Genomic DNA, 11,804 nt, shown 5'->3' on the forward strand with positions numbered 1-11,804 from the left:
TGTTGGGATTACAGGTGTGAGCCCCTACGCCCAGCCTTCTTTGTTCTTTTTGTTTGTTTGTTTTGTTTTTTGATCACTGATTTGGCTAGAGGTCTCTTTGAGATTCTTCCTCGTTGTAACATCCTTGGACCTTCTTATTTTTCAAATAATTTCCTTATTTTCTACTACAACAAAATATTCTAGTCTTATCTTGTACTTACGTTGTATTTTAGAATCAGCTATTTTTAAAGGGGAATTATCTTTAGACATAAAGATCTAGGTGCTAGGAGTGCTCGTTGTAACTAGGGTAGCATTACTTCTAGGCCCTTTCAGCAGAGAGAACTAGGAAAGACACATACATTTTTATTATTTTTTTATTTCTTAGAAAATTGTGCTTTTATGCTGACACCTCTAAATTTACCCCATTCCATAAGTTATATCACCTCTCTCTCATAGTAGGAAACCTGGCTACCAGAAACATTGGTATATTTACTAATTTACTCAATTCTAAAATGCACACCAAATAATTTCAGAATTGCTACACCCATATCACTAACAAAACAACATTTGTTTGAACTTCTTTTTGTTTTTAGACTGAGGGTGCTTATCTAAGTATTGTGTTCAAAGTGACTTGGATTCAGCCGGGCGCGGTGGCTCACACCTGTAATCCCAGCACTTTGGGAGGCCAAGGCGGGCGGATCACGAGGTCAGGAGATGGAAAGACCACCCTGGGTAACATGGTGAAACCCTGTCTCTACTAAAAATACAAAAAAAACTAGCCGGGCGAGGTGGTGGGCGCCTGTAATCCCAGCTACTCGGGAGGCTGAGGCAGGAGAAGGGCGTGACCCCGGGAGGCGGAGCTTGCAGTGAGCCGAGATAGCACCACTGCACTCCAGCCTGGGCGACAGAACAAGACTCCATCTCAAAAAAAAAAAAAAAACACCAAAGTGGCTTAGATTCATTCTATTTTTTTCCCTTTCATGTAGCTCTGTCATCTATTTGATATACTTTTAATTTTGTATTTTTTGTTAATTCTAGGCTTCTTTCCTCAGACTTGATTTAATGTTTTAAATATGAAAACACTAGCATGCTTCCAACAGTCAAAACTATATATATACACACACACGTATCTATATGGTATACCCAGAGAATTGTGTCACTCTTTTTCCTGTTCTTTCTACCCGATCCTAGGTAAACAATTCTATCAGTTTCTGGTTTATCTTTCCTAAGTTTTTTGTTTGTTTGTTTGTTTGCAACAACAAAAAAATGGATATACACGTATATATTATTTATTTCCTTTTCTTTGTTACCGAATAGTCAGCGTAACAAATTTTTTTTTTTGCCTATGGAATTTGATCCAGGAAGGCTCTGTAACAAGTGCTGGGCACAGTGGCTGACGCCTGTAATCTCAGCCCTTCAGGAGGCCAAGGCTGAAGGATTGCTTGAGGCTAGGAGTTCAAGACCAGCCTGGGCAATATACTGACATCTCATCTTTACAAAAAGAAAAAAAAAAAAGTATAATTTGAAGCTTCTATCTATTTCTAAGGGTGGGAAGCCAAGAAAAACAACTTAATGGAACTTTTTGAGAATGGAAAACATGGTCTAGGCCAGTGGTTCTCAAAGTGTGATCATCGAACCAGCTTCATCACAGTACCTGGGAACTTGTTAGAAATGCAAATTTTCTGTCACATCCCAGACCTATTGAATCAGAAACTCTGGGTCCCAGCAACCTGACATTTAATAAGACTTTTAGATAATTCTGATATGTGCTAAAGTTTGAGAATCACTGGTCTCGACTAGTGTAGGAAGGAAGAAGTAGAGAGAATAATACCTACCTTTCATTGAGTGCTTACTTTGTATAGGACAGATGTAAGCATCTTATTTAATTGCATTTATCATATAATCCTCACAAGGGCCCCAGCCAGTAGGGGCTATGACCATTCCAAGTTTATAGATGGGGAAACTGGTACCGAGAGGATGAGCAACTTCTTAAAACTACATAGCTAGTAAGCAATGAAGGCCAGATTTGAACCAAGGCAGGCTGGTTTTAAAATCCATGAACTTAACCACTGCTGTATGCTAATTCTACCTTAGCATCTGATAAAAAAGGAGCTAAATTTCCCTTCATAATAGAATTACAGGTTAGCTACCTGGGGGGCGGGGCAGTGGGGACAGTAAATGAGTGTCTCTGGACTGAGAAAGTTGACAGAAGTGTTTGGCTAGAAGGAAATAAAACAAGTCCCAGGAAATGATGGCTTTGTGAGAAAGCTGGGAATGTCACCAGCAAGACAGTCGCTGTGGTAGAGACAGCTGAGGGCCTTTGGCCAGTGCCTTCTGCCATTTGATTTCGTTGTTTCCCATCCCATTTTTTTTTTTTTTTTTTTTTTGGACGCAGCGCCTCATCATCATCCCCTAACCTTCAGTTAGAGTTTGTTACACACAACAGCAATGTGTTATGGTGCTTTGAGACTTGCAGGTAGAGGGGTGGGGTCCTGGTGTGTGGACAGTAGTGTGGATAAAGCTCAGTAGCTGTAAGAAGCCAGGTAGCGAGCAGGGATAAAGAAATCACTGGGAAAAAGAACTTAGATCCAAGTCTTCCTGGAGGGTATTTAGTGAAGCCATGAGACTCACCAAAGGTATGATGAGACAGATATCATGCAGATATCATTTCCCAGGCCTGAGCACTGGTAGACAGAGGCAAAGGCAGACAGCGAGAGGAAAACAGGGTGCGGGGGTCCCCATATTTCTCATCTGGACTGTACTGGGCACAACTCACTAGGTCGGTAAAAGATTTACAGCCCTTGCTCATTTTGGTCTCTGGGGAAGCTCTTACAGATCTAATGGTGTGATTTGGTCCAGCAGAGAGAGGCCCTGAGGTTTAGCTTTTCTGAGTCCCTTCAGTTCACAATTTGAATAGGTGTGGAGTAGAAAGTCAGTACCTCTGCTACTGGCTCAGCCATTGCAGAGTGAGGTGACTCTTACAGTAGAGGTTAGGAGTACATTGTCAAGCCAACAGACTGGAGAGCAAATGTGGCAGAGGCCTAGGTTTTACAGCCAGCAGATGCAGGCAGTGGGGACAAGCAAGCCAAGGGTTAATCCCAGGATCTGACAGAGCCAAGAGAGGGTCTGAATGACACTGGCACAGACTTTACCAGCGCATAGGAGGACAAGAGGCACTTCTCTGGAGACCAGAAGACAGAGAGGACATATTAGAGGACCCCATCTCTTCCCCTGTGCCTCATGTCCTGGAAATGATACTCCTCCTTGCAACCCCCTACTTTCCCCCCATAAACTGAGATGCTAGTTTTGGAACCAAAACAGAAGGAGGGGAGGTTTTGCTGGGGATTCTGAGCATTGCCTGACTGAGGATTGTATAAAATATTGGATTGAATGGAGTCTAATGACATTGGATACTAGTTAATTTTCCCACTAGCAGTTGAGGGTTCGTGAGGACAAGAGGATAACAACAATATTAAACATTTTCTTTTTCCCTGTGTCCTTAACGAGAGTTTAATGTTGCCACATACACCCTGTGTTAGTCCACTCTGGCACTGTTATAAAGAACTATCTGAGACTGGGGAATTTATGAAGACAAGAGATTTAATTGACTCATAGTTCCACAGGCTGTACAGGAGGTATGGCTGGGGAGGCCTCAGGATACTTACAATTATGGCAGAAAGCACCTTCTTCACATGGTGGCAGAAGAGAAAGAGAGTGAAGGGGGAAGTGCTACACACTTTCAAACAACCAAATATCTCGAGAATTCACTCACTATCATGAGAATTCACTCACTATCATGAGAATTCACTATCATGAGAATTCACTCACTATCATGGGGACATCTGCCTCCACGATTCAATCGCCTCCTATCAGGTCCCTCCCCCAACATTGGGAATTACAACTGGACATGAGATTTGGGTGGGGACAGAGTCAAACCATATCACACACACATAGTGATTCATATGATTAGTTTTTAAATTCCTCCCTTTCTCACTAGACTGTCAACTCCTAAGGGCAGGGACTGCCATTTTACTCCCTGCTCTAGCCCCAGTGCAGGAAAGCAGGGATATATCTGCCTTAATATCTGTGGTATCTCCAGCACCAAGAACAGTTCCTGGCATATCGTAGGCACTCAATCAATACTTTTGATGTTGAATTTTGCTCATAACTGCTTTTTTGAATTAATCAGTGAAAGAAATGAGACAATCAAGTGAAAGGAATACTAGTCAGTGGTTTCCCTGGATTAACAAAGAGAGACAGTGAGGATTTCACAACATAAAAGTACATTTCCATGGAATCGTTATTTTATAGATTTTCAGACGTATTGGACATAATAATACTTTGCATGTGTGTAGTGCTTTAGGGTTCACAAAGGGCATTCCGCATATTGTACCATTTGATTCTTCAACAGCCCTGTAAGATAGGTCAGGTATATTAATATTTATTTTGTAAATCAGCTAACTGAGGTTCTAAGAGATTAATCAACTCACCAAAGGTGTAATGCATAGGAATCAGCAAACCCAGGGTTATAATCTAGATTTTCTTGCCCCCAGTTCATTGAGCCACACAGTAACGGCCGGACAGAAGTTTGGGGTACTGGCCAGGAGACCAGCGAGGAAGGTGTCCTGGGTGCTAGTTCATTACTCCCTTCCAGGATGCTGGTCAGAATTCACCAGCATTTAAAGCTCCCTGGAGGGGAGAGAAGTAGGGTCGCTACAGAGGAGAATATTTCAGCTAAAGCATTTACCTTCTGTGCTGAGGTGAGTGTGCAGGCTTCATGCTTACCTCAGGTGGCTCTTCCAGGGCAATGGGAGGGGTGGGGTAGGGGCTGGATTCCTCCTCTCCAACCCACACACAAGGAAAAGAATGTGATTCAATTCCTCTGTGTCCCCAAAATTGTGCCATGAAAGTGAGGTTCAGTTTCCTTAGCCAGACTGCACTTTTAAGAGAAGACTTCATGCCCTTACTTTGCAGTAGGACTGAGGGCTGCCTGAGTAAGGAGGACTGTGACGAAGTTGAGAGACCTTTCCTTCAAAGAGGAGGCTGCATTGCTAGTGCTTTCACCAGCCTGAAGCTGAGAAACAAAGCGGGTATCAGTGTCCTGTCCAATCCTGGCACTACCCAGACTGCCCTCAGAGTGGCAGTGTAGCCTTAATTAGCGGATGCTCAGCAACTGGCTGCCTGGAGGACACAGTAGTGACACTGCTTAACTAGAATGCAGCATCCAGCTTGCACCCTTTGCAGATGAACACTGGCATTTCTACCGTATAGCACAATTAGGCCTCCCACCATTCATCATTCATTCATTCAATTTTTGTGTCACTTAGCAGTTATGCATTGAAAGCCTACTAAGTGTAGGAGCTCTATCAGAGGTGCTGAGGATACAAAGATTTTTTTTTTTTTTTTAAATAATTTACATGATGCTCTAAGACCTCTGGGAACTCAATGCTTAGTGAGAGAGAGACTTGAAAATAGCAAATACTATGTAACTGGGGTAAGTACTTAGCATAGCAGTGGTGGGAAGGAAGTGTTGTGTGATGCAGGACAGAATCACTCAGGTCTCAGCTTAACGGTGACTTCTGCAGGGATGCTGTCTTTGTCACCTAGAGAAGGCTATGTAACCCCTTTTTTCTGGTGTCTCAGATCCCTGTCTTTCTCCTGTTCTAGACTCAGCACTCTGTCTGGTTATTCCTTGTTTAATTGTCTATCTGTCCATTACAGATGTAACAAGCTACTCAGAAACAAGATCCAGTTCTGTATTATTCTCCCTTATATCCCCAACACCTACTAGAAAGTCTGGCTCACAGTAAGTGCTCAATAAATGCTTGTTGAATGAAGATTAACAGATGTAACATCATTCCATGACATCTCAAGTGTAAGAAACATTGTATGTCTTTATTTTTCTATATCAAATCAAATCTTAATTTGCCAAGATTAGTAACAATTCCAATATTACTTTTTTAAATTTTCTTCCAACTCCTATGGATCATACCAAAATCCCAGTAGCTATGCAGATGAGGACAATGGAAGTGAAAGGTCTCTGTCCCTTACATCTGCCTCTTGTGCAGCACGGGCTGAGCTCTAGTCTTTTGCTACCAGTCAGGCTTCTCACGCCAGGTGGGTTATAGTTATACCTCTCACAGCAATCGCTCTGCTCCTACCAGCACCACCACCCTCATCTAAGTTCTGTCCTTCTCTTGTGATGCTTGCAAGCGGTGCAAAGTGAGACCCAGAACACACTGAACATCCCACTCTTCCCAGTCCCTGGGAAGTCACCTCCAGGGTGGGGCCACTCCCCACTTTCCCACCAAGCATCATTCTCCTTCCCCTTGGATAACTGTCCAAAGCATCTTGGTGGCTCTCCTTGCTATTATATTGGAAGGAGGAGGTAAAGATACTTTCCAAGATAATACAATAAATTCACAGCTTTGAAAAGACAATTCATCATTTACTTCTCAACAGCTCTCCCTGTTACTAAATAAATTAATATGTTATTTTGTGGAGGAATCTTTTAAAGGACATTCCATCTGTCTGTTTGAGGTAATGTGACTTCTATACATCAACAAGCATCCATTATTTCTGAGCTAGTAACTTCCTTTGAGTCCCAGAAAAGAATACCTACGTGCTTATGAGAATTAATGGAGATAATGTCTTTGACTGCACTTTCAGAACTAGAAGTACTACACAAATGTAGAGTATTGTTGTCATCAGCTAATGATTTCTGTATTCTACAGAGAGATGACATGATAAATGACCTCCTTGGGGTCCGTTCCAATTCTCCCATGATAGCTTTTTTACCCCCCTACAAACGGTCCTTCAGCCATCCATTATTCTAGAATGCTTTTAACTCCCTAAAAAATCCATGTGTCGGTGTGGCTTTCTTTTTCTCTCTTTCTTACTGATTCCTAATTCAAACCTGAGACTGAGGTATTCAAGCCCAAACCACTTGTAAGGGGAATAGACTTTACTGGTCCCTTTTAATCCTAAAATTCCTTGACTTCTCAAAGCTCCTACATGTAAATGAGCAAATCGCTTGTCTCTCCTCTTTTCATTCATTCACTCATTTGGATAATATTCATTTAGCACCTATTCTGTGTAAGGCACCATTCTACACATTTCTCATGTTTATAATTGCCTACACATACACGTATTTGACATTTCTACTAACGCCTGAAATTTAGCACACTGTTTGAGCTTGCAGTGCTCTCCCACAACCACCGCTGTTAATTCTTCCCTCCAAGCCCCACGTACCAGCTACTTCATGTTTTTCTCTGCTTTATCTTAGTGTCCTTGGTTGCCTTGCCGCTAATGTGCCTCCACTTCTATATCAGGGTTCTTGCCTGTTACACTGTTTATTGTGTTTATACTGTTTATTCAAGGAGAACATTCAGAAACCCTGAGATAAAATAGTGAGAAACAAAGCATTGAGATAAGGGATGGGATTAAAAACCCAGTGAGATACAAAATAAATGTAAAATGTTTATCTCAGAAAGGGGCCTGCTTTGTTTTATTTCTAGCCAAAGAAATACCAGCCTTGACTTATCTAAGCAGAGAGTTAAATCTGGGGCAAATACTCAGGCTTAACGTACGCTTCTACATTGTGTGTATAAAGGCACAGTTTCATTCATTTTGAAGAAAGGCGGACCCACCAATATGCTATTTGTACTGTACTCCTCTTGATACCATTCAAATCACTCCTCGCTTGTTTGTCTGGAAACTGACCTGCCCCTTTTGTTGAATGTCTCACTCCCAGTTCACATGGTTTGGTGAGAGAGGTCATTTTATAGAATGTGAGCCTGTTCTCTAGTCATAGCTTTTATGGACAGGAAAGGTATCTGGCCTGGGAACTTAGGAACTAGGACTAGGAAGGAAGAGAATGGTTTCCCCTGCTTTCCTATAAAATGTGAGCAGTGGACAGCCATGCTCTGGTATATGGATTGTGAGAGCAGAAAATGATGCAGATGTAGTCATTGACACATGTTGAGCCCCCAGCATGGGACAAGCACAGCTGGGAGTGCTTGACAAGTGTTACATTTTGACTTCTCAGGGGCATTTCACAGAGGAGGGCCTGAGGCACAGAGAGGTTCAGGAAGCTGCCCAAAGTAAAACAGAAGTTAATGGATTTGGGAAATCTACCCAGGGATTTTGGCTCCAGTATCTGTGCATGTAACCACTGTGCCCCATAACCTCTCATCCCCAGATACCAGCTTTCTGGGGTTTGATCCCATCAGTCTCTGGCTAATTTTTCATTATCTGATTATGGCCTCACTTTATTTGGAACTGTCTTTCTTCTTCAAACTTTGGCTTTTTCCATGTGGAGTGCGACTTTGTCTCTCCACAAATATACAGTAACACAATTTCCAGCTACCCAGGGAGAAAAACCTTCCTAGCCCTGTGTGGCCCCCAGGAATGGCGAGGAGCTGCTCCCCTGAGAAAGTGGGACCTAAATAAAACCTTGGTAAATGCAGCAAATGGATACATTTTATTAAGAAAAACTCTTTTTCATGAAAATGGTGCATAAATCCTAAGTGTGTAGTTCAATACATACCACAAAATGAACATAGTTGTGAAACCAAGTCAAGATATAGAATGTTACCAGCACCTCAGAAGACCCACAGTGCCCTCTGCCAAACACTCTCCCTCTCTCCCAACGCAAAGTGAACCATTTCAAAACTCTACATTAACTTTGTCTAGTTGTGAACTTTATGTAAATGGAACATCTTATGCATTCTTGCTTCTCTGGATTCTTGTGCTGTTAGCTTGTGAGATTCATCCAAGTGGTTCAGTATAGCTGTGTTTTGTCAGCTTTCATGATGTATAGCATCCTGTTGTAGGAATATACCTCAATATATTGATCTATTCTCCTGTTGATGGACATTTAGGTTGTGTCCAATTTGAAGCTATTATGAATAGTGCTACTGTGAATGTTATCCTCCATGTCTTTTGGTGAACAAGCACGTAATTTGTGTTGGGTATATACCTGGGAGTATAAAAGGAGAACTTTTAACCTACAGAACAGGGATTTGTGCAGAGATGGTAAATGGAATATACCTGATGGTGAGATCATAGTGAAAACAATTTCTGACCAAGGAGGATATCTTCAGGCTACTGCTCCAAAGAGAGATTTTTTTTTTCTTCCATTTAATTCAGGGAAGCTTATAAAAGCCCTCTTGGAAAAAAATGATCTTTGCAGAAGGTGTTCATGAGCAGAGAGCATTTTCTTTCAGAGCACACTCATACTTGAGGGACACTATACCAGTCATTATGTGGGTTTCTCTCATAGTGAATAGGAACAGAAATAAAGGAATAGAAGTGAATGTGATGGAATGTGTGTGGTAACCATGCAAAGGTTTGAAATTCCAGCCATCTTAAGTCTGAGAACTCTGCAAATCAGCCTAATTACAGGGAAGCAATTCATCTGCAGTGGAATGCTGAGGACTAAGCTAGAGCAGTGCTTTGAGTGGAACAAAGAAGTATAAAATCCAACAGCACGATAGGAGAAATGAAAAATTCGAGACAGGTACCAGCACAGGCAGAATGCTAGACATTCTGGCTAAGGCATTTACCAGGTTTTGCTTATCAGAATGCAACATCTATGAAGGCAGGGACTTTCTCTCTCTAACCAACACGGTATCCCCAGCATTTAGTCAGGGCTTGGTGTAGAATAGGAGCCTAATACTTATTGAGTGAAACATGAATAGTATGTTGGTTCAGAAGGGATGATTATACCAAAACCATAGCTAATCACTTCCAGTGCATGTCTTTATGTTTAAGTATTACTGAGTACTCTATAATTCATTTTGAAGGATAAAATGAATATGCCAATGATTGATACTTGTTATATTAGGTAGGTTACTGACTCAACTAGCAGAAGACTTCTGAATTTGCTTCTTTCTATCAGTCTCTGTGTAATCTTCTAAAGGTTTACGACTTTGAATAGCTGGCTTGTTCTCTTTTCCTTTTGTGGTTCATAAATAACTGATTTTTTCTGAATAGCACTGTTAGTTTCAACATTTTCTGATTGGAACCACTTCCGCTGATAAGTAAAAACCAGAAGAACTTTCTTCTGCTGACTTAATTTTTAGTCATAGACTCTTGAGTGATTAAAGAAAATACAAGGCCCTGGATAATATAATTTTTACATGTTGTTTTTCTTCTTTTTGCTTTTTTACTTTCTTTTGGTGAAGGGGCATATATTAGGGAGAATATATGGTTGTTAGGAAGAGACTGGAAATAGTATAATTTTGTAGCCTGTAAAATTTATCAGGATCCCTCTGGCAAGATGATCGCTGCCAGACTCTATATATTTTTTAAAATTATCTCAGTGTTCTAGGTGTTACTGGTCAGAGGAATGTGTTCTTATGACACAGATACTTAGTTCTCCAGTGAGGGGCTACTATCTTTCTACTGGGATTATCACACTGATTGAACATAAATCTGTACTGGTCAGGGATATTGCTGGCCTGGGAACTTTGGATATGAAGTTAATTAAAAGTTACCTTCATATCCAAAATTAAGCTACCTGGATATGATCTCACTGAGAATGAAACCAACATAGAAGAAAGCAAAGATAAGAGAGAGGAGAGCAAGCACACAAGAGGTATTGTGTATGTAGTACTATTCAGCCATAAAAAAAGGATGACACCCAGTCATTTGAAATAATATAAATGGAACTGGAGATCATTGCATTTAGTGAAATAAACCAGACACAGAAAGACAAACATCTCAGGTTCTCACTTACTTGTGGGATCTAAAAATCAAAGCAATTGAACTCATGGACTTGGAGAGTAGGAGGACGGTTACCAGATGTTGGGGAGGATAGTGGCGGGCTGGCAGGGAGGTGGGATAGTTAATGGATACTAGAAAAAAAAAAAAAAAAGAATGAATATGGCCTACTACTTGATAGCACAAATGGGTGACTATAGTCAATAATAACTTAGTTGTACATTTTAAAATAAAGAGGTAATTGGATTATTTGTAACTCAAAGGATAAATGGTTGAGGTGATGGATACCCCAATTTCCATGATGTGCTTATTTCACATTGCATGCCTGTATCAAAACATCTCATGTACCCCATAAATACATATACCAACTATGTACCCACAAAAAGTTTAAAAACTAAAAACTAAAAATAAAATAAAAAGTGGTATTGATTGACATCCTGGATGAAACTACACTTGGATTCAGCTGTGCCTGTTCCTCCTCAGCTTACCAGTTTCATGTGCAAAACAGGCTGCTTGTCTGCAAAAGATTCTTCACTGATACAGATATGTTACTTGTTGAAGTGAAGAGTGAAGATTTGCTCTACATTCCGTTCTCTTTCCTCCTATGCTGCACTGCAGGAAGGGGCAGAGCTGGAAATGAATTTGATAAAATACACAAGATTAAAATTATTATACAAAAATAACATAGATTTGAGAACTAGAGCAATGTCCAATGCTTGTGATGAATCTTAGATAAATAATGGCTGCTAGACAAATAAAAAGGTCAATATTCTGAAAGAAAATATCATTTTATTCCTTCTATGTGTACACAGACATCGCTTTGCATCAGAGCCTTTTTTATTTAATGTGGCAAAATCTGTGTCTCTCTAATGTATTTGTGTGAAGTTCTCAGCATAGAGACATTACTATGATCAGGTGGTATAAATCAATGATTCTTAACTTGGGTACTGTATACTATGCAGAGAGAGCTTAAAAATATTGCCTGGAGTCTATGAACCAATAGGCATTGTGTCAGGCTAGAAGTAGATCTCAATAAAGCTTTGTGATTGAATGAATGAATATACACATAAGGCATTACGAATGACATTACAAATGAAATA

General features: G+C 40.7%; 1 protein-coding gene across 1 annotated transcript in view; it reads right to left on the reverse strand.

Moving 5' to 3' along the window:
* Positions 1 to 11,318, reverse strand: part of SLC36A4 (solute carrier family 36 member 4) — a 94,750-nt gene extending 83,432 nt beyond the window's left edge. The window contains exon 1 of the mRNA XM_073020278.1: positions 11,193 to 11,318. The gene's annotated coding sequence lies outside the window, so the exon portion shown is untranslated. The remainder of the gene's footprint in view (positions 1 to 11,192) is intronic.
* Between the last annotated feature and the right edge of the window lie 486 nt (positions 11,319 to 11,804).

The sequence above is a fragment of the Chlorocebus sabaeus genome, chromosome 1 (genome assembly GCF_047675955.1).
Source record: "Chlorocebus sabaeus isolate Y175 chromosome 1, mChlSab1.0.hap1, whole genome shotgun sequence".
Taxonomy (NCBI): Eukaryota; Metazoa; Chordata; class Mammalia; order Primates; family Cercopithecidae; genus Chlorocebus; species Chlorocebus sabaeus.